At 48.2% G+C, this 22,451-nt stretch overlaps 11 non-coding genes across 11 annotated transcripts; all 11 read right to left on the bottom strand.

The window, feature by feature from the left end:
* Window positions 1-2,929: 2,929 nt before the first annotated feature.
* LOC131903008 (small nucleolar RNA SNORD115) lies at window positions 2,930-3,008 on the bottom strand. Its single transcript, XR_009377272.1, has one exon. It is a non-coding gene; the product is annotated as a small nucleolar RNA SNORD115 (small nucleolar RNA).
* A 1,822-nt stretch (window positions 3,009-4,830) lies between these two features.
* On the bottom strand, window positions 4,831-4,909 carry LOC131903007 (small nucleolar RNA SNORD115). Its single transcript, XR_009377271.1, has one exon. It is a non-coding gene; the product is annotated as a small nucleolar RNA SNORD115 (small nucleolar RNA).
* A 1,836-nt stretch (window positions 4,910-6,745) lies between these two features.
* LOC131903009 (small nucleolar RNA SNORD115) lies at window positions 6,746-6,824 on the bottom strand. The gene has a single exon (XR_009377273.1). It is a non-coding gene; the product is annotated as a small nucleolar RNA SNORD115 (small nucleolar RNA).
* Window positions 6,825-8,652: 1,828 nt separating this feature from the next.
* On the bottom strand, window positions 8,653-8,731 carry LOC131903006 (small nucleolar RNA SNORD115). The gene has a single exon (XR_009377270.1). It is a non-coding gene; the product is annotated as a small nucleolar RNA SNORD115 (small nucleolar RNA).
* Window positions 8,732-10,553: 1,822 nt separating this feature from the next.
* Window positions 10,554-10,632, bottom strand: LOC131903005 (small nucleolar RNA SNORD115). The gene has a single exon (XR_009377269.1). It is a non-coding gene; the product is annotated as a small nucleolar RNA SNORD115 (small nucleolar RNA).
* Window positions 10,633-12,436: 1,804 nt separating this feature from the next.
* Window positions 12,437-12,515, bottom strand: LOC131903004 (small nucleolar RNA SNORD115). Its single transcript, XR_009377268.1, has one exon. It is a non-coding gene; the product is annotated as a small nucleolar RNA SNORD115 (small nucleolar RNA).
* Window positions 12,516-14,337: 1,822 nt separating this feature from the next.
* Window positions 14,338-14,416, bottom strand: LOC131903003 (small nucleolar RNA SNORD115). Its single transcript, XR_009377267.1, has one exon. It is a non-coding gene; the product is annotated as a small nucleolar RNA SNORD115 (small nucleolar RNA).
* A 1,804-nt stretch (window positions 14,417-16,220) lies between these two features.
* Window positions 16,221-16,299, bottom strand: LOC131903002 (small nucleolar RNA SNORD115). The gene has a single exon (XR_009377266.1). It is a non-coding gene; the product is annotated as a small nucleolar RNA SNORD115 (small nucleolar RNA).
* Window positions 16,300-18,121: 1,822 nt separating this feature from the next.
* On the bottom strand, window positions 18,122-18,200 carry LOC131903001 (small nucleolar RNA SNORD115). The gene has a single exon (XR_009377265.1). It is a non-coding gene; the product is annotated as a small nucleolar RNA SNORD115 (small nucleolar RNA).
* Window positions 18,201-20,004: 1,804 nt separating this feature from the next.
* On the bottom strand, window positions 20,005-20,083 carry LOC131903000 (small nucleolar RNA SNORD115). The gene has a single exon (XR_009377264.1). It is a non-coding gene; the product is annotated as a small nucleolar RNA SNORD115 (small nucleolar RNA).
* A 1,816-nt stretch (window positions 20,084-21,899) lies between these two features.
* LOC131902998 (small nucleolar RNA SNORD115) lies at window positions 21,900-21,978 on the bottom strand. Its single transcript, XR_009377262.1, has one exon. It is a non-coding gene; the product is annotated as a small nucleolar RNA SNORD115 (small nucleolar RNA).
* Between the last annotated feature and the right edge of the window lie 473 nt (window positions 21,979-22,451).

Here is a 22,451-nt window from a genome sequence, read left to right as displayed (position 1 = left end):
CCTGGGAGGAGGGGACTGGACCTACCTGGACTGAGTCTACCAGATTAATCTCAGTCTGTGGGGAAGGCTTTGCCCTGGAGGAGATGGGAATGGGGGGCGGGCTGAGGGGAAGGTGAGGGGGGCAGGAGGGGGGAGAACAAGGGAATCCGTGGCTGATATGTAGAACTGAATTGTATTGCAAAATAAAAATTTAAAAAAAAAAAGAAAAAAGAAACTGTCATGCATTGAAGATATGATAAAAGAAATAGGTACATTGATCAAAATATTAAATCTAAAAAAATCTTGACACAAACATCCAGGAAATCTGGGACATTATGAAGAGACAAAACCTAAAAATAATAGGTATAGAGGGAGGAGAAGAAACTCAGTTCAAAGACTCACAAAATTATTTCAACAATATCACAGAGGAAAATTTTCCTAATCTTAAGAGAGAAACGCCTATGAAGATACAAGAAGCATACAGAACACCAAACAGATTGGATATGAAAATAAAGTCCCCTTGCCACATAAAAATCAAAACACTAAACTTATACAACATAGAAAGAATATTAAAAGCTGCAAGAGAAAAAGACCAAGTAACATATGAAGGCAGATGTATTAGAATTACCCCCGAATGCTCAATGGAGGCTCTAAAAGAGCCTGAATAGATAGACTCTAGAAGAGCTTGGATAGATACGTGACAGACTATAAGATACCACATATGACAGAAAAGGTTACTATACCAGGCAAAATTCAATCAACATTGGTGTAGAAAATAAGATATTCCATTATAAAGACATTTTTTAACAAGGGTGAAAGCCATAGAGATGAGAGAAATAGGAATAGCCACCAACTAAACTTAACTTCCCATACCATCATAACATCACAAGAGAACTAGCTTCTTCCTGTCTAATCAGTGCCCTTATTGTCTTGCTGTTCTGCCCTCTTATTGGTTCTTAGCCATGTCAACTCACTTTCTTATAAGTGCCTGTCCAGACAGACATCCAGGTCTCTATGATTGGTAGTGGGACCAAAGCCTGATATCAACACACATGGCTGTGTCCTTGAAAACACAGAAACTCTGCCTGCCATGTGATTGGATTAAGGGCATATACTACTACCACCTGACTTTTATTTATGGCTGGATATCTATTCCCTCTAATCTCCATTCAAACTTTATTTATTAACATACAAATAAAATATCACTACATTTCCCAAAAGGAGGACCTTGGCCGGGAAAAGATTAGGCCCAAAGGAGAGCTCAGCCTGGTGAACTCTTCCTCAAGGGATGAAGCAGAATGAGTTCTCATCTTTATAAGGGAACCTTTTTGGGAGGAAGACAGGGGAGATTGTCAGGACATTCTTGAGATGGGCCACTGACGACACTGCTCAGTCTATAGGATGGAACCATGGTATGAATGCATGAAAAGGTTTAGTAAAACTCTGGCGCTTGGAAAAATCAAACAGTGAGTCTTGCCACACAGTAAGGCATAGGTTCCTTTATTGCATGCCCAAATTTTAATGTGAGTTTTTCAGTAAAGGCACCTTTCCCCTCGTGCTCTGACTTTTAGACTTAGACTGATGACAATGGTCAAGACACAATACAGGGCTAATTAAATATTTTTTCTTTGTGATTCCTGCCTTGGCCCCACCAAGTCAGAGAACTCTCATCAGTTCTCCATGGTAGAGAACCATATATATATACAAATGAATAAATAAATAAATAAATAAATAAATAAATAATGTAAACATGTATATAATGGCTGATACCCACAGATAAATCATTCCATAAAAAAATCCATTGTACCAGGGTAGTCATTTGCTGGTCCCCAGCCTGTGTCACTAGCCTCCTCTACACCCCTTGGGAAATTCCACATCACAGTGGTAACATAAGTGTGTTTTTAGAGCTTTGTAGGATATGCATGGAGCTGACATTCGTTGAGATTGCCTAAGGTAGAGAGGGTCTGAAAACAATCAGGGCTCTTGGCCTTGCGGCCAGGAATAGAATGCCTGCCCCAAAAAACAATCCTGCCTTGGCTCCTGTGACATGATGAATGGGAGGTCAATCAAGTGGCCTCTCTAAGGCACAGGGGTAGGGAACTCTTAGTGGGCCCTGTCCTTCAGTAGAATGTTCAAGATGTCCCTAAGTCCGATATGCCCAAGAAGTTGCCTCGGCTCACTGTGAGCTCTAAGGTGTGCAAGATGGCCCTTCCTCAAAGCCCCTTCATGATGGAGATGGGTCTAATGCCTTGTGTCACAGTGTGACCTTGAAGGTCTTCCCCAGCCCATCCAACCTAATCTGTATGGGAGGTGCTAGGATCCAAAGAGGTGGGGCAGTCAAATGGAGGGTAACTTGTTCTATCCCTGTGCCATAAACCAGAAAAATCTGGGCCTCCTGACTCTACCTATGGGTATTGCGCTGCAGTCCCTGATCAGTGGCTCCTGTCCAATTTCCTTGGAATTGTCCAGGACAGTGTATACATTTGGAATTGCCATTCTGCACCCATAGGTCAGAAAGGTAAAAGATTGCCACCATCAGGCCAGAGCCTGGAGGCCTTGCTTCTAAGGTGGAAAGGTTCTTGGGGTGTCAGAGGCTTTAGAAGGCGAGGCCACACGATGTTTAGAGATCCCAGCCCTTGGGTTGATATTTCCAGTTACCTGAAATGTGCCAGGATGCTTCGGGCTATGAAACGGCTTCCAAGATCACTGAAAGACAGCACAGGAGACAGGGACATGAGCAGCGTGTTGGGCGCTAAATCCTTGCATGAGGCTAGAGAGTCACACCAGGTGCTTTGGAATGGAGCCCTCAGGGCTCTCCTAGGTATGTGCACCTGGATAGCTTGGATTCCCCAGGAGGGGAAACAGGGCTTTGGGAAGCAGGGCCTGAGAATTGGGCCTCAAGGAAGCCACAAGGAGACGAGGCACCTGTTTCTCTCCTGCCCTGCAGCTTGGGCCTCAGCGTAATCCTATTGAGCATGATTTTTATGTCATCATCTCTCTTCCTGATATAGGTTTGTCATCATAGACCCAGGTCTCCTGAGAGTACAGTGACACATGCGTTTAGGACACAAACAACATTGCTTACCAGGGCTGCCATTCCTTAAGAGGGCCTTGGCCGTGAGAAGGTTAGGCCCAAAGGGCAGCTGGGCCTGGTGAACTCTGCTTCAAGGGATGCAGCAGATTGAGTTCTCTTCCTCCTAAGGGCAGCTTTTTGAGAGGAAGAAAGGGGAGGATGTCAGGGCACTCTTGAGATGGGCCACTGATGACACTGCTCGGTCTGCGGGATGGGACTATGGTCTGAACGCATGACAAGGTTTAGGAAATCTCGGGCACTTGGAAAATCAAATGGTGAGTCCTGCCACACAGTAAGGCATAGGTTCCTTTCTTGCATGCCCAAATTTTAATGTGAGTTTTTCAGTAAAGGCACCTTTCCCCACATGCTCTGACTTTCAGACTTAGACTGATACTTAGACTGATGACAATTGTCAAGACACTATACAGGGCTAATTAAATCTTTTTTCCTTGTGATTCCTGCCTTGGCCCCACCAAGTCAGAGACCTCTCATCAGTTCTCCATGGTAGAGAACCATATATATACAAATAAATAAATAAATAAATAAATAAATAAATAAATAAATAAATATATATAAACAGTATATAATGGCTGATACCCACAGATAAATTACTCCATAAAAAAATCCACTGTACCAGGGTAGTCATTTGTGGTCCCCAACCTGTGTCACTGCCTCGTCTACAACTCTGGGGAAATTCCACATCACGGTTGTCACACAGGTGTGTTTTTAAAGCTTTGTAGGATATGCATAGAGCTGACATTCGTTGAGAATGCCTACGGTAGAGATGGTCTGAAAACAATCAGGGCTCTTGGCCTTGCGGCCAGGAAGAGAATGCCTGCCCTGAAAAACAATCCTGCCTTGGCTCCAGTGGCCTGATGGATGGGAGGTCAATAGAGTGGCCTCTGTAAGGCACAGGGGTAGAGAAAGCTTTGTGGGCCCTGTCCTTCAGTAGATGTCCTTCGAGATGTCCCTAAGTCCGATATGCCCAAGAAGTTGCCTCGGCTCACCATGAGCTCTAGGGTGTGCTAGATGGTAATTCCTCAAAGCCTCTTCATGATGGATGTGGGTCTCATGCCTTGTGTCACAGTGTGACCTTGAAGTTCTTCCCCCGCCCATCCGACCTAATCTGTATGGGAGGTGCTAGGATCCAACTAGGCAGAGCAGTCAAAAGGAAGGTAATTTGTTCTATCCCTGTGCCATGAACCAGAAAAGTCTGGGCATCCTGACTCTACCTATGGGTATTGCGCTGCAGTCCCTGATCAGTGGCTCCTGTCCAAATTCCTTGGAATTGTCCAGGACAGTGTATACATTTGGAATTGCCATTCTGCACCCATAGGTCAGAAGGGTAGAAGATTGCCTCCATCAGGCCAGAGCCTGAAGGCCTTGCTTCTAAGCTGGAAAGGTTCTTGGGGTGTCAGAGGCTTTAGAAGGCGAGGGCACACGATGTTTAGAGATTCCCAGCCCTTGGGTTGATATTTCCAATTACCTGAAATGTGCCAGGATGCTTCGGGCTGTGAAACGGCTTCCAAGATCACTGAAAGACAGCACAGGAGACAGGGACATGAGCAGCGTGTTGGGCGCTAAATCCTTGCATGAGGCTAGAGAGTCACACCAGGTGCTTTGGAATGGAGCCCTCAGGGCTCTCCTAGGTATGTGCACCTGGATAGCTTGGATTCCCCAGGAGGGGAAACAGGGCTTTGGGAAGCAGGGCCTGAGAATTGGGCCTCAAGGAAGCCACAAGGAGACGAGGCACCTGTTTCTCTCCTGCCCTGCAGCTTGGGCCTCAGCGTAATCCTATTGAGCATGATTTTTATGTCATCATCTCTCTTCGTGACATAGGTTTGTCATCATAGACCCAGGTTTCCGGAGAGCACAGCAACACATGCGTTTAGGACACCTACAACATTGCTTACCAGGGTTGCCATTGCTGAAGAGGGCCTTGGCCGTGAGAAGGTTAGGCCCAAAGGACAGCTGGCCTGGTGAGGTCTGCTTCAAGGGAAGCAGCAGAATGAGTTCTCTTCTTCCTAAGGGAACCTTTTTGGGAGGAAGAAAGGGGAGGATGTCAGGGCACTCTTGAGATGGGCCACTGATGACACTGCTCGGTCTGCGGGATGGGAAAATGGTCTGAAAGCATTGACAAGGTTTAGGATATCTTGGGCCCTTGGAAAATCAAATGGTGAGTCCTGCCACACAGTAAGGCATAGTTTCCTGTCTTGCATGCCCAAATTTTAATGTGAGTTTTTCAGTAAAGGCACCGTTCCCCTCGTGCTCTGACTTTTAGACTTAGACTGATGACAATTGTCAAGACACTATACAGGGCTAATTACATCTTTTTTCCTTGTGATTCCTGCCTTGGCCCCACCATGTCAGAGAACTCTCATCAGTTCTCCATGGTAGACAACCATATATATGTATACAAATGCATAAATGCATAAATGCATAAATAAATAAATAAATAAATAAATAAATAAATAAATAATATATGTATATATGTATCTAATGGCTGATACCCACAGATAAATCACTCCATAAAAAAATCCATTGTACCAGGGGCATCATTTGCTGGTCCCCAGCCTGTGTCACTAGCCTCCTTTACACCCCTGGGGAAATTCCAAATCACAGTGGTCACAGAAATGTGTTTTTAGAGCTTTGTAGGATATACATGGAGCTGACATTCGTTGAGAATGCCTACGGTAGAGAGGGTCTGAAAACAATCAGGGCTGTTGGCCTTTTGGCCAGAAAGAGAATGCCTGCCCCGAGAAACAATCCTGCCTTGGCTCCAGTGGCCTGATGGAAGGGAGGTCAATAGAGTGGCCTCTGTAAGGCACAGGGGTAGGGAACGCTTTGTGGGCCCTGTCCTTCAGTAGATGTCCTTCGAGGTGTCCCTAAGTCCGATATGCCCAAGAAGTTGCCTCGGCCCACCGTGAGCTCTAGTGTGTGCCAGATGGCCCCTCCTCAAAGCCCCTTCATGATGGATGTGGGTCTCATGCCTTGTGTCACAGTGTGAATTTGAAGGTCTTCCCCCGCCCATCCGACCTAATCTGTATGGGAGGTGTTAGGATCCAACTAGGCGGGACAGTCAAGTGGTGGGTAACTTGTTCTATCCCTGTGCCATGAACCAGAAAATTCTGGGCCTTCTGACTCTACCTATTTGTATTGCGCTGCAGTCCCTGATCAGTGGCTCCTGTCCAATTTCCTTGGAATTGTCCAGGACAGTGTATACATTTGGAATTGCCATTCTGCACCCATAGGTCAGAAGGGTAGAAGATTGCCTCCATCAGGCCAGAGCCTGAAGGCCTTGCTTCTAAGGTGGAAAGGTTCTTGGGGTGTCAGAGACTTTAGAAGGCGAGGGCACACAATGTTTAGAGATTCCCAGCCCTTGGGTTGATATTTCCAATTACCTGAAATGTGCCAGGATGCTTCGGGCTGTGAAACGGCATCCCAGGTCACTGAAAGACAGCACAGGAGACAGGGACATGAGCAGCGTGTTGGGCGCTAAAGCCTTGCATGAGGCTAGAGAGTCACACCAGGTGCTTTGGAATGGAGCCCTCAGGGCTCTCCTAGGTATGTGCACCTGGATAGCTTGGATTCCCCAGGAGGGGAAACAGGGCTTTGGGAAGCAGGGCCTGAGAATTGGGCCTCAAGGAAGCCACAAGGAGACGAGGCACCTGTTTCTCTCCTGCCCTGCAGCTTGGGCCTCAGCGTAATCCTATTGGGCATGATTTTTATGTCATCATCTCTCTTCATGACATAGGTTTGTCATCATAGACCCAGGTTTCCGGAGAGCACAGCGACACATGCGTTTAGGACACAAACAACATTGCTTACCAGGGCTGCCATTGCTGAAGAGGGCCTTGGCAGTGAGAAGGATAGGCCCAAAGGACAGCTGGGCCTGGTGAACTCTGCTTCAAGGGAAGCAGCAGAATGAGTTCTCTTCTTCCTAAGGGAACCTTTTCGGGAGAAAGAAAGGGGAGGATGTCAGGGCACTCTTTTGATGGGCCACTGATGACACTGCTCGGTCTGCGGGATGGGACCATGGTCTGAACGCATGACAAGGTTTAGGAAATCTCGGGCCCTTGGAAAATCAAATGGTGAGTCCTGCCACACAGTAAGGCATAGGTTCCATACTTGCATGTCCAAATTATAATGTGAGTTTTTCAGTAAAGGCACCTTTCCCCTCGTGCTCTGACTTATAGACTTAGACTGATGACAATTGTCAAGACACTATACAGGGCTAATTACATCTTTTTTCCTTGTGATTCCTGCCTTGGCCCCACCAAGTCAGAGAACTCTCATCAGTTCTCCATGGTAGAGAACCATATATATATATATATACAAATGCATAAATAAATAAATAAATAAATAAATAAATAAATAAATAAATAATATATGTATATATGTATCTAATGGCTGATACCCACAGATCAATCACTCCATAAAAAAATCCATTGTACCAGGGGCGTCATTTGCTGGTCCCCAGCCTGTGTCACTAGCCTCCTTTACACCCCTGGGGAAATTCCAAATCACAGTGGTCACAGAAGTGTGTTTTTAGAGCTTTGTAGGATATACATGGAGCTGACATTCGTTGAGAATGCCTACGGTAGAGAGGGTCTGAAAACAATCAGGGCTCTTGGCCTTGAGGCCAGGAAGAGAATGCCTGCCCCGAGAAACAATCCTGCCTTGGCTCCAGTGGCCTGATGGATGGGAGGTCAATAGAGTGGCCTCTGTAAGGCACAGGGGTAGGGAACGCTTTGTGGGCCCTGTCCTTCAGTAGATGTCCTTCGAGATGTCCCTAAGTCCGATATGCCCAAGAAGTTGCCTGGGCTCACTGTGAGCTCTAGTGTGTGCCAGAAGGCCCATCCTCAAAGCCCCTTCATGATGGATGTGGATCTCATGCCTTGTGTCACAGTGTGATTTTGAAGGTCTTCCCCCGCATATCCTACCTAATCTTTATGGGAGGTGTTAGGATCCAACTAGGCGGGACAGTCAAGTGGAGGGTAACTTGTTCTATCCCTGTGCCATGAACCAGAAAAGTCTGGGCCTCCTGACTCTACCTATTTGTATTGCGCTGCAGTCCCTGATCAGTGGCTCCTGTCCAAATTCCTTGGAATTGTCCAGGACAGTGTATACATTTGGAATTGCCATTCTGCACCCACAGGTCAGAAGGGTAGAAGATTGCCTCCATCAGGCCAGAGGCTGGAGGCCTTGCTTCTAAGGTGGAAAGGTTCTTGGGGTGTCAGAGGCTTTAGAAGGCGAGGGCACACGATGTTTAGAGATTCCCAGCCCTTGGGTTGATATTTCCAATTACCTGAAATGTGCCAGGATGCTTCGGGCTGTGAAACGGCATCCCAGGTCACTGAAAGACAGCACAGGAGACAGGGACATGAGCAGCGTGTTGGGCGCTAAAGCCTTGCATGAGGCTAGAGAGTCACACCAGGTGCTTTGGAATGGAGCCCTCAGGGCTCTCCTAGGTATGTGCACCTGGATAGCTTGGATTCCCTAGGAGGGGAAACAGGGCTTTGGGAAGCAGGGCCTGAGAATTGGGCCTCAAGGAAGCCACAAGGAGACGAGGCACCTGTTTCTCTCCTGCCCTGCAGCTTGGGCCTCAGCGTAATCCTATTGAGCATGATTTTTATGTCATCATCTCTCTTCGTGACATAGGTTTGTCATCATAGACCCAGGTTTCCGGAGAGCACAGCGACACATGCGTTTAGGACACAAACAACATTGCTTACCAGGGCTGCCATTGCTGAAGAGGGTCTTGGCAGTGAGAAGGTTAGGACCAAAGGACAGCTGGGCCTGGTGAACTCTGCTTCAAGGGAAGCAGCAGAATGAGTTCTCTTCTTCCTAAGGGAACCTTTTCGGGAGGAAGAAAGGGGAGGATGTCAGGGCACTCTTGAGATGGGCCACTGATGACACTGCTCGGTCTGCGGGATGGGACCATGGTCTGAAAGCATGACAAGGTTTAGGAAATCTCGGGTCCTTGGAAAATCAAATGGTGAGTCCTGCCACACAGTAAGGCATAGGTTCCATACTTGCATGTCCAAATTTTAATGTGAGTTTTTCAGTAAAGGCACCTTTCCCCTCGTGCTCTGACTTTTAGACTTAGACTGATGACAATTGTCAAGACACTATACGGGGCTAATTACATCTTTTTTCCTTGTGATTCCTGCCTTGGCCCCACCAAGTCAGAGAACTCTCATCAGTTCTCCATGGTAGAGAACCATATATATATATATATACACAAATGCATAAATAAATAAATGAATAAATAAATAAATAAATAAAATATGTATATATGTATCTAATGGCTGATACCCACAGATCAATCACTCCATAAAAAAATCCATTGTACCAGGGGCATCATTTGCTGGTCCCCAGCCTGTGTCACTAGCCTCCTTTACACCCCTGGGGAAATTCCAAATCACAGTGGTCACAGAAGTGTGTTTTTAGAGCTTTGTAGGATATACATGGAGCTGACATTCGTTGAGAATGCCTACGGTAGAGAGGGTCTGAAAACAATCAGGGCTCTTGGCCTTGCGGCCAGGAAGAGAACGCCTGCCCAGAGAAACAATCCTGCCTTGGCTCCAGTGGCCTGATGGATGGGAGGTCAATAGAGTGGCCTCTGTAAGGCACAGGGGTAGGGAACGCTTTGTGGGCCCTGTCCTTCAGTAGATGTCCTTTGAGATGTCCCTAAGTCCGATATGCCCAAGAAGTTGCCTGGGCTCACCGTGAGCTCTAGTGTGTGCCAGATGGCCCCTCCTCAAAGCCCCTTCATGATGGATGTGGATCTCATGCCTTGTGTCACAGTGTGATTTTGAAGGTCTTCCCCCGCATATCCTACCTAATCTGTATGGGAGGTGTTAGGATCCAACTAGGCGGGACAGTCAAGTGGTGGGTAACTTGTTCTATCCCTGTGCCATGAACCAGAAAAGTCTGGGCCTCCTGACTCTACCTATGGGTATTGCGCTGCAGTCCCTGATCAGTGGCTCCTGTCCAATTTCCTTGGAATTGTCCAGGATAGTGTATACATTTGGAATTGCCATTCTGCACCCACAGGTCAGAAGGGTAGAAGATTGCCACCATCAGGCCAGAGCCTGGAGGCCTTGCTTCTAAGGTGGAAAGGTTCTTGGGGTGTCAGAGGCTTTAGAAGGCGAGGGCACACGATGTTTAGAGATTCCCAGCCCTTGGGTTGATATTTCCAATTACCTGAAATGTGCCAGGATGCTTCGGGCTGTGAAACGGCATCCCAGATCACTGAAAGACAGCACAGGAGACAGGGACATGAGCAGCGTGTTGGGTGCTAAAGCCTTGCATGAGGCTAGAGAGTCACACCAGGTGCTTTGGAATGGAGCCCTCAGGGCTCTCCTAGGTATGTGCACCTGGATAGCTTGGATTCCCCAGGAGGGGAAACAGGGCTTTGGGAAGCAGGGCCTGAGAATTGGGCCTCAAGGAAGCCACAAGGAGACGAGGCACCTGTTTCTCTCCTGCCCTGCAGCTTGGGCCTCAGCGTAATCCTATTGAGCATGATTTTTATGTCATCATCTCTCTTCGTGACATAGGTTTGTCATCATAGACCCAGGTTTCCGGAGAGCACAGCGACACATGCGTTTAGGACACAAACAACATTGCTTACCAGGGCTGCCATTGCTGAAGAGGGACTTGGCCGTGAGAAGGTTAGGCCCAAAGGAAAGCTGGGCCTGGTGAACTCTGCTTCAAGGGAAGCAGCAGAATGAGTTCTCTTCTTCCTAAGGGAACCTTTTTGGGAGGAAGAAAGGGGAGGATGTCAGGGCACTCTTTTGATGGGCCACTGATGACACTGCTCGGTCTGCGGGATGGGACCATGGTCTGAAAGCATGACAAGGTTTAGGAAATCTCGGGCCCTTGGAAAATCAAATGGTGAGTCCTGCCACACAGTAAGGCATAGGTTCCTTTCTTGCATGTCCAAATTTTAATGTGGGTTTTTCAGCAAAGGCACCTTTCTCCTCGTGCTCTGACTTTTAGACTTAGACTGATGACAATTGTCAAGACACTATACAGGGCTAATTACATCTTTTTTCCTTGTGATTCCTGCCTTGGCCCCACCAAGTCAGAGAACTCTCATCAGTTCGCCACGGTAGAGAACCATATATATATATACAAATGCATAAATAAATAAATAAATAAATAATATATGTATATATGTATCTAATGGCTGATACCCACAGATCAATCACTCCATAAAAAAATCCATTGTACCAGGGGCGTCATTTGCTGGTCCCCAGCCTGTGTCACTAGCCTCCTTTACACCCCTGGGGAAATTCCAAATCACAGTGGTCACAGAAGTGTGTTTTTAGAGCTTTGTAGGATATACATGGAGCTGACATTCGTTGAGAATGCCTACGGTAGAGAGGGTCTGAAAACAATCAGGGCTCTTGGCCTTGAGGCCAGGAAGAGAATGCCTGCCCCGAGAAACAATCCTGCCTTGGCTCCAGTGGCCTGATGGATGGGAGGTCAATAGAGTGGCCTCTGTAAGGCACAGGGGTAGGGAACGCTTTGTGGGCCCTGTCCTTCAGTAGATGTCCTTCGAGATGTCCCTAAGTCCGATATGCCCAAGAAGTTGCCTGGGCTCACTGTGAGCTCTAGTGTGTGCCAGAAGGCCCATCCTCAAAGCCCCTTCATGATGGATGTGGATCTCATGCCTTGTGTCACAGTGTGATTTTGAAGGTCTTCCCCCGCATATCCTACCTAATCTTTATGGGAGGTGTTAGGATCCAACTAGGCGGGACAGTCAAGTGGAGGGTAACTTGTTCTATCCCTGTGCCATGAACCAGAAAAGTCTGGGCCTCCTGACTCTACCTATTTGTATTGCGCTGCAGTCCCTGATCAGTGGCTCCTGTCCAAATTCCTTGGAATTGTCCAGGACAGTGTATACATTTGGAATTGCCATTCTGCACCCACAGGTCAGAAGGGTAGAAGATTGCCTCCATCAGGCCAGAGGCTGGAGGCCTTGCTTCTAAGGTGGAAAGGTTCTTGGGGTGTCAGAGGCTTTAGAAGGCGAGGGCACACGATGTTTAGAGATTCCCAGCCCTTGGGTTGATATTTCCAATTACCTGAAATGTGCCAGGATGCTTCGGGCTGTGAAACGGCATCCCAGGTCACTGAAAGACAGCACAGGAGACAGGGACATGAGCAGCGTGTTGGGCGCTAAAGCCTTGCATGAGGCTAGAGAGTCACACCAGGTGCTTTGGAATGGAGCCCTCAGGGCTCTCCTAGGTATGTGCACCTGGATAGCTTGGATTCCCTAGGAGGGGAAACAGGGCTTTGGGAAGCAGGGCCTGAGAATTGGGCCTCAAGGAAGCCACAAGGAGACGAGGCACCTGTTTCTCTCCTGCCCTGCAGCTTGGGCCTCAGCGTAATCCTATTGAGCATGATTTTTATGTCATCATCTCTCTTCGTGACATAGGTTTGTCATCATAGACCCAGGTTTCCGGAGAGCACAGCGACACATGCGTTTAGGACACAAACAACATTGCCTACCAGGGCTGCCATTGCTGAAGAGGGTCTTGGCAGTGAGAAGGTTAGGACCAAAGGACAGCTGGGCCTGGTGAACTCTGCTTCAAGGGAAGCAGCAGAATGAGTTCTCTTCTTCCTAAGGGAACCTTTTCGGGAGGAAGAAAGGGGAGGATGTCAGGGCACTCTTGAGATGGGCCACTGATGACACTGCTCGGTCTGCGGGATGGGACCATGGTCTGAAAGCATGACAAGGTTTAGGAAATCTCGGGTCCTTGGAAAATCAAATGGTGAGTCCTGCCACACAGTAAGGCATAGGTTCCATACTTGCATGTCCAAATTTTAATGTGAGTTTTTCAGTAAAGGCACCTTTCCCCTCGTGCTCTGACTTTTAGACTTAGACTGATGACAATTGTCAAGACACTATACAGGGCTAATTACATCTTTTTTCCTTGTGATTCCTGCCTTGGCCCCACCAAGTCAGAGAACTCTCATCAGTTCTCCATGGTAGAGAACCATATATATATATATATACACAAATGCATAAATAAATAAATGAATAAATAAATAAATAAATAAAATATGTATATATGTATCTAATGGCTGATACCCACAGATCAATCACTCCATAAAAAAATCCATTGTACCAGGGGCATCATTTGCTGGTCCCCAGCCTGTGTCACTAGCCTCCTTTACACCCCTGGGGAAATTCCAAATCACAGTGGTCACAGAAGTGTGTTTTTAGAGCTTTGTAGGATATACATGGAGCTGACATTCGTTGAGAATGCCTCCGGTAGAGAGGGTCTGAAAACAATCAGGGCTCTTGGCCTTGCGGCCAGGAAGAGAACGCCTGCCCAGAGAAACAATCCTGCCTTGGCTCCAGTGGCCTGATGGATGGGAGGTCAATAGAGTGGCCTCTGTAAGGCACAGGGGTAGGGAACGCTTTGTGGGCCCTGTCCTTCAGTAGATGTCCTTTGAGATGTCCCTAAGTCCGATATGCCCAAGAAGTTGCCTGGGCTCACCGTGAGCTCTAGTGTGTGCCAGATGGCCCCTCCTCAAAGCCCCTTCATGATGGATGTGGATCTCATGCCTTGTGTCACAGTGTGATTTTGAAGGTCTTCCCCCGCATATCCTACCTAATCTGTATGGGAGGTGTTAGGATCCAACTAGGCGGGACAGTCAAGTGGTGGGTAACTTGTTCTATCCCTGTGCCATGAACCAGAAAAGTCTGGGCCTCCTGACTCTACCTATGGGTATTGCGCTGCAGTCCCTGATCAGTGGCTCCTGTCCAATTTCCTTGGAATTGTCCAGGATAGTGTATACATTTGGAATTGCCATTCTGCACCCACAGGTCAGAAGGGTAGAAGATTGCCACCATCAGGCCAGAGCCTGGAGGCCTTGCTTCTAAGGTGGAAAGGTTCTTGGGGTGTCAGAGGCTTTAGAAGGCGAGGGCACACGATGTTTAGAGATTCCCAGCCCTTGGGTTGATATTTCCAATTACCTGAAATGTGCCAGGATGCTTCGGGCTGTGAAACGGCATCCCAGATCACTGAAAGACAGCACAGGAGACAGGGACATGAGCAGCGTGTTGGGTGCTAAAGCCTTGCATGAGGCTAGAGAGTCACACCAGGTGCTTTGGAATGGAGCCCTCAGGGCTCTCCTAGGTATGTGCACCTGGATAGCTTGGATTCCCCAGGAGGGGAAACAGGGCTTTGGGAAGCAGGGCCTGAGAATTGGGCCTCAAGGAAGCCACAAGGAGACGAGGCACCTGTTTCTCTCCTGCCCTGCAGCTTGGGCCTCAGCGTAATCCTATTGAGCATGATTTTTATGTCATCATCTCTCTTCGTGACATAGGTTTGTCATCATAGACCCAGGTTTCCGGAGAGCACAGCGACACATGCGTTTAGGACACAAACAACATTGCTTACCAGGGCTGCCATTGCTGAAGAGGGACTTGGCCGTGAGAAGGTTAGGCCCAAAGGAAAGCTGGGCCTGGTGAACTCTGCTTCAAGGGAAGCAGCAGAATGAGTTCTCTTCTTCCTAAGGGAACCTTTTTGGGAGGAAGAAAGGGGAGGATGTCAGGGCACTCTTTTGATGGGCCACTGATGACACTGCTCGGTCTGCGGGATGGGACCATGGTCTGAAAGCATGACAAGGTTTAGGAAATCTCGGGCCCTTGGAAAATCAAATGGTGAGTCCTGCCACACAGTAAGGCATAGGTTCCTTTCTTGCATGTCCAAATTTTAATGTGGGTTTTTCAGCAAAGGCACCTTTCTCCTCGTGCTCTGACTTTTAGACTTAGACTGATGACAATTGTCAAGACACTATACAGGGCTAATTACATCTTTTTTCCTTGTGATTCCTGCCTTGGCCCCACCAAGTCAGAGAACTCTCATCAGTTCGCCACGGTAGAGAACCATATATATATATACAAATGCATAAATAAATAAATAAATAAATAATATATGTATATATGTATCTAATGGCTGATACCCACAGATCAATCACTCCATAAAAAAATCCATTGTACCAGGGGCGTCATTTGCTGGTCCCCAGCCTGTGTCACTAGCCTCCTTTACACCCCTGGGGAAATTCCAAATCACAGTGGTCACAGAAGTGTGTTTTTAGAGCTTTGTAGGATATACATGGAGCTGACATTCGTTGAGAATGCCTACGGTAGAGAGGGTCTGAAAACAATCAGGGCTCTTGGCCTTGAGGCCAGGAAGAGAATGCCTGCCCCGAGAAACAATCCTGCCTTGGCTCCAGTGGCCTGATGGATGGGAGGTCAATAGAGTGGCCTCTGTAAGGCACAGGGGTAGGGAACGCTTTGTGGGCCCTGTCCTTCAGTAGATGTCCTTCGAGATGTCCCTAAGTCCGATATGCCCAAGAAGTTGCCTGGGCTCACTGTGAGCTCTAGTGTGTGCCAGAAGGCCCATCCTCAAAGCCCCTTCATGATGGATGTGGATCTCATGCCTTGTGTCACAGTGTGATTTTGAAGGTCTTCCCCCGCATATCCTACCTAATCTTTATGGGAGGTGTTAGGATCAAACTAGGCGGGACAGTCAAGTGGAGGGTAACTTGTTCTATCCCTGTGCCATGAACCAGAAAAGTCTGGGCCTCCTGACTCTACCTATTTGTATTGCGCTGCAGTCCCTGATCAGTGGCTCCTGTCCAAATTCCTTGGAATTGTCCAGGACAGTGTATACATTTGGAATTGCCATTCTGCACCCACAGGTCAGAAGGGTAGAAGATTGCCTCCATCAGGCCAGAGGCTGGAGGCCTTGCTTCTAAGGTGGAAAGGTTCTTGGGGTGTCAGAGGCTTTAGAAGGCGAGGGCACACGATGTTTAGAGATTCCCAGCCCTTGGGTTGATATTTCCAATTACCTGAAATGTGCCAGGATGCTTCGGGCTGTGAAACGGCATCCCAGGTCACTGAAAGACAGCACAGGAGACAGGGACATGAGCAGCGTGTTGGGCGCTAAAGCCTTGCATGAGGCTAGAGAGTCACACCAGGTGCTTTGGAATGGAGCCCTCAGGGCTCTCCTAGGTATGTGCACCTGGATAGCTTGGATTCCCTAGGAGGGGAAACAGGGCTTTGGGAAGCAGGGCCTGAGAATTGGGCCTCAAGGAAGCCACAAGGAGACGAGGCACCTGTTTCTCTCCTGCCCTGCAGCTTGGGCCTCAGCGTAATCCTATTGAGCATGATTTTTATGTCATCATCTCTCTTCGTGACATAGGTTTGTCATCATAGACCCAGGTTTCCGGAGAGCACAGCGACACATGCGTTTAGGACACAAACAACATTGCCTACCAGGGCTGCCATTGCTGAAGAGGGTCTTGGCAGTGAGAAGGTTAGGACCAAAGGACAGCTGGGCCTGGTGAACTCTGCTTCAAGGGAAGCAGCAGAATGAGTTCTCTTCTTCCTAAGGGAACCTTTTCGGGAGGAAGAAAGGGGAGGATGTCAGGGCACTCTTGAGATGGGCCACTGATGACGCTGCTCGGTCTGCGGGATGGGACCATGGTCTGAAAGCATGACAAGGTTTAGGAAATCTCGGGTCCTTGGAAAATCAAATGGTGAGTCCTGCCACACAGTAAGGCATAGGTTCCATACTTGCATGTCCAAATTTTAATGTGAGTTTTTCAGTAAAGGCACCTTTCCCCTCGTGCTCTGACTTTTAGACTTAGACTGATGACAATTGTCAAGACACTATACAGGGCTAATTACATCTTTTTTCCTTGTGATTCCTGCCTTGGCCCCACCAAGTCAGAGAACTCTCATCAGTTCTCCATGGTAGAGAACCATATATATATATATATACACAAATGCATAAATAAATAAATGAATAAATAAATAAATAAATAAAATATGTATATATGTATCTAATGGCTGATACCCACAGATCAATCACTCCATAAAAAAATCCATTGTACCAGGGGCATCATTTGCTGGTCCCCAGCCTGTGTCACTAGCCTCCTTTACACCCCTGGGGAAATTCCAAATCACAGTGGTCACAGAAGTGTGTTTTTAGAGCTTTGTAGGATATACATGGAGCTGACATTCGTTGAGAATGCCTCCGGTAGAGAGGGTCTGAAAACAATCAGGGCTCTTGGCCTTGCGGCCAGGAAGAGAACGCCTGCCCAGAGAAACAATCCTGCCTTGGCTCCAGTGGCCTGATGGATGGGAGGTCAATAGAGTGGCCTCTGTAAGGCACAGGGGTAGGGAACGCTTTGTGGGCCCTGTCCTTCAGTAGATGTCCTTTGAGATGTCCCTAAGTCCGATATGCCCAAGAAGTTGCCTGGGCTCACCGTGAGCTCTAGTGTGTGCCAGATGGCCCCTCCTCAAAGCCCCTTCATGATGGATGTGGATCTCATGCCTTGTGTCACAGTGTGATTTTGAAGGTCTTCCCCCGCATATCCTACCTAATCTGTATGGGAGGTGTTAGGATCCAACTAGGCGGGACAGTCAAGTGGTGGGTAACTTGTTCTATCCCTGTGCCATGAACCAGAAAAGTCTGGGCCTCCTGACTCTACCTATGGGTATTGCGCTGCAGTCCCTGATCAGTGGCTCCTGTCCAATTTCCTTGGAATTGTCCAGGATAGTGTATACATTTGGAATTGCCATTCTGCACCCACAGGTCAGAAGGGTAGAAGATTGCCACCATCAGGCCAGAGCCTGGAGGCCTTGCTTCTAAGGTGGAAAGGTTCTTGGGGTGTCAGAGGCTTTAGAAGGCGAGGGCACACGATGTTTAGAGATTCCCAGCCCTTGGGTTGATATTTCCAATTACCTGAAATGTGCCAGGATGCTTCGGGCTGTGAAACGGCATCCCAGATCACTGAAAGACAGCACAGGAGACAGGGACATGAGCAGCGTGTTGGGTGCTAAAGCCTTGCATGAGGCTAGAGAGTCACACCAGGTGCTTTGGAATGGAGCCCTCAGGGCTCTCCTAGGTATGTGCACCTGGATAGCTTGGATTCCCCAGGAGGGGAAACAGGGCTTTGGGAAGCAGGGCCTGAGAATTGGGCCTCAAGGAAGCCACAAGGAGACGAGGCACCTGTTTCTCTCCTGCCCTGCAGCTTGGGCCTCAGCGTAATCCTATTGAGCATGATTTTTATGTCATCATCTCTCTTCGTGACATAGGTTTGTCATCATAGACCCAGGTTTCCGGAGAGCACAGCGACACATGCGTTTAGGACACAAACAACATTGCTTACCAGGGCTGCCATTGCTGAAGAGGGACTTGGCCGTGAGAAGGTTAGGCCCAAAGGAAAGCTGGGCCTGGTGAACTCTGCTTCAAGGGAAGCAGCAGAATGAGTTCTCTTCTTCCTAAGGGAACCTTTTTGGGAGGAAGAAAGGGGAGGATGTCAGGGCACTCTTTTGATGGGCCACTGATGACACTGCTCGGTCTGCGGGATGGGACCATGGTCTGAAAGCATGACAAGGTTTAGGAAATCTCGGGCCCTTGGAAAATCAAATGGTGAGTCCTGCCACACAGTAAGGCATAGGTTCCTTTCTTGCATGTCCAAATTTTAATGTGGGTTTTTCAGCAAAGGCACCTTTCTCCTCGTGCTCTGACTTTTAGACTTAGACTGATGACAATTGTCAAGACACTATACAGGGCTAATTACATCTTTTTTCCTTGTGATTCCTGCCTTGGCCCCACCAAGTCAGAGAACTCTCATCAGTTCGCCACGGTAGAGAACCATATATATATATACAAATGCATAAATAAATAAATAAATAAATAATATATGTATATATGTATCTAATGGCTGATACCCACAGATCAATCACTCCATAAAAAAATCCATTGTACCAGGGGCGTCATTTGCTGGTCCCCAGCCTGTGTCACTAGCCTCCTTTACACCCCTGGGGAAATTCCAAATCACAGTGGTCACAGAAGTGTGTTTTTAGAGCTTTGTAGGATATACATGGAGCTGACATTCGTTGAGAATGCCTACGGTAGAGAGGGTCTGAAAACAATCAGGGCTCTTGGCCTTGAGGCCAGGAAGAGAATGCCTGCCCCGAGAAACAATCCTGCCTTGGCTCCAGTGGCCTGATGGATGGGAGGTCAATAGAGTGGCCTCTGTAAGGCACAGGGGTAGGGAACGCTTTGTGGGCCCTGTCCTTCAGTAGATGTCCTTCGAGATGTCCCTAAGTCCGATATGCCCAAGAAGTTGCCTGGGCTCACTGTGAGCTCTAGTGTGTGCCAGAAGGCCCATCCTCAAAGCCCCTTCATGATGGATGTGGATCTCATGCCTTGTGTCACAGTGTGATTTTGAAGGTCTTCCCCCGCATATCCTACCTAATCTTTATGGGAGGTGTTAGGATCCAACTAGGCGGGACAGTCAAGTGGAGGGTAACTTGTTCTATCCCTGTGCCATGAACCAGAAAAGTCTGGGCCTCCTGACTCTACCTATTTGTATTGCGCTGCAGTCCCTGATCAGTGGCTCCTGTCCAAATTCCTTGGAATTGTCCAGGACAGTGTATACATTTGGAATTGCCATTCTGCACCCATAGGTCAGAAGGGTAGAAGATTGCCACCATCAGGCCAGAGCCTGGAGGCCTTGCTTCTAAGGTGGAAAGGTTCTTGGGGTGTCAGAGGCTTTAGAAGGCGAGGGCACACGATGTTTAGAGATTCCCAGCCCTTGGGTTGATATTTCCAATTACCTGAAATGTGCCAGGATGCTTCGGGCTGTGAAACGGCATCCCAGGTCACTGAAAGACAGCACAGGAGACAGGGACATGAGCAGCGTGTTGGGCGCTAAAGCCTTGCATGAGGCTAGAGAGTCACACCAGGTGCTTTGGAATGGAGCCCTCAGGGCTCTCCTAGGTATGTGCACCTGGATAGCTTGGATTCCCCAGGAGGGGAAACAGGGCTTTGGGAAGCAGGGCCTGAGAATTGGGCCTCAAGGAAGCCACAAGGAGACGAGGCACCTGTTTCTCTCCTGCCCTGCAGCTTGGGCCTCAGCGTAATCCTATTGAGCATGATTTTTATGTCATCATCTCTCTTCGTGACATAGGTTTGTCATCATAGACCCAGGTTTCCGGAGAGCACAGCGACACATGCGTTTAGGACACAAACAACATTGCTTACCAGGGCTGCCATTGCTGAAGAGGGTCTTGGCAGTGAGAAGGTTAGGCCCAAAGGACAGCTGGGCCTGGTGAACTCTGCTTCAAGGGAAGCAGCAGAATGAGTTCTCTTCTTCCTAAGGGAACCTTTTTGGGAGGAAGAAAGGGGAGGTTGTCAGGGCACTCTTGAGATGGGCCACTGATGACACTGCTCGGTCTGCGGGATGGGACCATGGTCTGAAAGCATGACAAGGTTTAGGAAATCTCGGGCCCTTGGAAAATCAAATGGTGAGTCCTGCCACACAGTAAGGCATAGGTTCCATACTTGCATGTCCAAATTTTAATGTGGGTTTTTCAGCAAAGGCACCTTTCTCCTCGTGCTCTGACTTTTAGACTTAGACTGATGACAATTGTCAAGACACTATACAGGGCTAATTACATCTTTTTTCCTTGTGATTCCTGCCTTGGCCCCACCAAGTCAGAGAACTCTCATCAGTTCGCCACGGTAGAGAACCATATATATATATACAAATGCATAAATAAATAAATAAATAAATAAATAAATAAATAATATATGTATATATGTATCTAATGGCTGATACCCACAGATCAATCACTCCATAAAAAAATCCATTGTACCAGGGGCGTCATTTGCTGGTCCCCAGCCTGTGTCACTAGCCTCCTTTACACCCCTGGGGAAATTCCAAATCACAGTGGTCACAGAAGTGTGTTTTTAGAGCTTTGTAGGATATACATGGAGCTGACATTCGTTGAGAATGCCTATGGTAGAGAGGGTCTGAAAACAATCAGGGCTCTTGGCCTTGAGGCCAGAAAAAGAATGCCTGCCCCGAGAAACAATCCTGCCTTGGCTCCAGTGGCCTGATGGATGGGAGGTCAATAGAGTGGCCTCTGTAAGGCACAGGGGTAGGGAACGCTTTGTGGGCCCTGTCCTTCAGTAGATGTCCTTCGAGATGTCCCTAAGTCCGATATGCCCAAGAAGTTGCCTCGGCTCACCGTGAGCTCTAGTGTATGCCAGATGGCCCCTCCTCAAAGCCCCTTCATGATGGATGTGGATCTCATGCCTTGTGTCACAGTGTGATTTTGAAGGTCTTCCCCCGCATATCCGACCTAATCTGTATGGGAGGTGTTAGGATCCAACTAGGCGGGACAGTCAAGTGGTGGGTAACTTGTTCTATCCCTGTGCCATGAACCAGAAAAGTCTGGGCCTCCTGACTCTACCTATGGGTATTGCGCTGCAGTCCCTGATCAGTGGCTCCTGTCCAATTTCCTTGGAATTGTCCAGGATAGTGTATACATTTGGAATTGCCATTCTGCACCCACAGGTCAGAAGGGTAGAAGATTGCCACCATCAGGCCAGAGCCTGGAGGCCTTGCTTCTAAGGTGGAAAGGTTCTTGGGGTGTCAGAGGCTTTAGAAGGCGAGGGCACACGATGTTTAGAGATTCCCAGCCCTTGGGTTGATATTTCCAATTACCTGAAATGTGCCAGGATGCTTCGGGCTGTGAAACGGCATCCCAGATCACTGAAAGACAGCACAGGAGACAGGGACATGAGCAGCGTGTTGGGTGCTAAAGCCTTGCATGAGGCTAGAGAGTCACACCAGGTGCTTTGGAATGGAGCCCTCAGGGCTCTCCTAGGTATGTGCACCTGGATAGCTTGGATTCCCCAGGAGGGGAAACAGGGCTTTGGGAAGCAGGGCCTGAGAATTGGGCCTCAAGGAAGCCACAAGGAGACGAGGCACCTGTTTCTCTCCTGCCCTGCAGCTTGGGCCTCAGCGTAATCCTATTGAGCATGATTTTTATGTCATCATCTCTCTTCGTGACATAGGTTTGTCATCATAGACCCAGGTTTCCGGAGAGCACAGCGACACATGCGTTTAGGACACAAACAACATTGCTTACCAGGGCTGCCATTGCTGAAGAGGGACTTGGCCGTGAGAAGGTTAGGCCCAAAGGAAAGCTGGGCCTGGTGAACTCTGCTTCAAGGGAAGCAGCAGAATGAGTTCTCTTCTTCCTAAGGGAACCTTTTTGGGAGGAAGAAAGGGGAGGATGTCAGGGCACTCTTTTGATGGGCCACTGATGACACTGCTCGGTCTGCGGGATGGGACCATGGTCTTAACGCATGACAAGGTTTAGGAAATCTCGGGCCCTTGGAAAATCAAATGGTGAGTCCTGCCACACAGTAAGGCATAGGTTCCTTTCTTGCATGTCCAAATTTTAATGTGGGTTTTTCAGCAAAGGCACCTTTCTCCTCGTGCTCTGACTTTTAGACTTAGACTGATGACAATTGTCAAGACACTATACAGGGCTAATTACATC

The sequence above is a fragment of the Peromyscus eremicus genome, chromosome 1 (genome assembly GCF_949786415.1).
Source record: "Peromyscus eremicus chromosome 1, PerEre_H2_v1, whole genome shotgun sequence".
Lineage (NCBI taxonomy): Eukaryota > Metazoa > Chordata > Mammalia > Rodentia > Cricetidae > Peromyscus > Peromyscus eremicus.
Note: the sequence above shows the minus strand (reverse complement) of the source record. Positions and strands in the feature narration are given on the sequence as shown.